The sequence below is a fragment of the Epinephelus lanceolatus genome, chromosome 5 (assembly GCF_041903045.1).
Source record: "Epinephelus lanceolatus isolate andai-2023 chromosome 5, ASM4190304v1, whole genome shotgun sequence".
Classification (NCBI taxonomy): domain Eukaryota; kingdom Metazoa; phylum Chordata; class Actinopteri; order Perciformes; family Serranidae; genus Epinephelus; species Epinephelus lanceolatus.
In genome coordinates, this window is record NC_135738.1 from 16,648,498 (window position 1) to 16,650,087 (window position 1,590).

Below are 1,590 nucleotides of genomic sequence, written 5' to 3' on the forward strand. Positions count from 1 at the left end.
TATCATCAACACTGATGATAGTCCATAGCCCAGTTGCATTGGTGTGCGAGTATCTCCTCTGCAGTCCTTTCTTGGTTGTCTCTTGTACCGACACACCCAAGATAAAAAAAAATGTTGCCCTTAGTAGGCACAGTTTCACAGCAGCCTGAAGACTTATATCAAATTAAAACAGCATCAGTAGATGACTCATTAACTATCAATAAACTCATTAGTTACAACATGTAAACCCTTTATAAAGTGTCACTTATTAGAAAGTGGAAAAAAAAGCTTATGAGTCTAAAATAATACTTCACTGCTAATGTAACTATTATCTCTCACCTATGTGTAAAGTGTCCCCGTCCTCTCTGCTGGTGCGCTGCACCACTGAGCGGTGTCCCTCTGCAAAACATCAACATGCAGCACAATTTTCTCTCAATCCAAGTTAAAAACCAGACACTTACACAGTTTTATATTTCCTCTACAAACTCTTACGTGCTCCTTTTAGGTATAAGATGGCCTGAGGGGTCCAGTTTCTCCTCTGAAAAGTGATGCACAAAATCACCATTTAAAAGTCATTATTGTTTTCTTTATACTTTTGTTTAAAATCAGCTTGAAGCATGAAAATAGAAACATTTACTCTCACACACCTGTGGTGCACTCCAACACTGGGCAACCAATGTCAGCATGAGCAATGTGACCATTAGAGACATTGTTCAACTCTGTAATGACATTTAGTTTAATTAAAAAGAGTAGTATTAATATAAATAACAGAATAAAAGAAATATAATAACCCTACATCCACACCACAGTCTAATAAATGGTTTGTTACACAATATGATGTAGTTATAAGCAGATATAAGGACATTTAAAGTGTTAATTACTGCACAGTATTTGTCAACAATTATAATTTCACCTAGAAATTGTATTTTATTGTCTTAAAAGTGTTTCACTATATTGTCATTCATTATCTATTCACACACAGGAGGAGTTACAAATGTTGACAAATACATGAAAAGTCTTATTTCTGTTTACAGCTGCATCACAGACAGTTTATTAAATTCTATAAATGCTGCACAGGGGCGCTTATGGTAATGTGTAACTGTTTAAATGTTTATCTTAATTATAACAAATTCAATTTTCATTTGAAACTGACTTCACATAAAATAGTTAATAATGAATATAAAATAGTTAAAACACTAACAAAATATAACAACTACTACTTACAATCATAATAATAATCATATCTTACCGTTAGCTGTTTGTCGTGCTCTCCTGCAGTCTAAATGTTTGATTTGTGCGTCCTCCGTCGCTGGTTACATTATAAAAGCAATGATAATCACCTCATCACACAGCATCATCGATGAGGATCATTGGTACCTTAATTACGTCTCACGTGATGCTTCCATTGACGAGAGTGACAGGTGCTGTTAAAACTGTCACTGCTCGTTAATCAGACACACACGACAGAGATTTAAACTTTTCAAGACTTCCATGAGTCTCTTCACAGGGTCACCGCCTGATGACGACACTGGTGAGATTTTATGAATGAAAGCTGACGTGATGACAGCGTGTCAGTGGAGTACGTGGGTGTAGACACCTGCACGAGGCCTG

At 36.0% G+C, this 1,590-nt stretch overlaps 1 long non-coding RNA gene across 1 annotated transcript; it reads right to left on the bottom strand.

The window, feature by feature from the left end:
* Window positions 1-318: 318 nt before the first annotated feature.
* On the bottom strand, window positions 319-1,321 carry LOC117261947 (uncharacterized). The gene is made up of 4 exons (XR_013491668.1): window positions 1,229-1,321; window positions 627-698; window positions 472-517; window positions 319-378 (listed from the first exon to the last, which is right to left on the bottom strand). It is a non-coding gene; the product is annotated as an uncharacterized LOC117261947 (long non-coding RNA).
* Window positions 1,322-1,590: the final 269 nt, after the last annotated feature.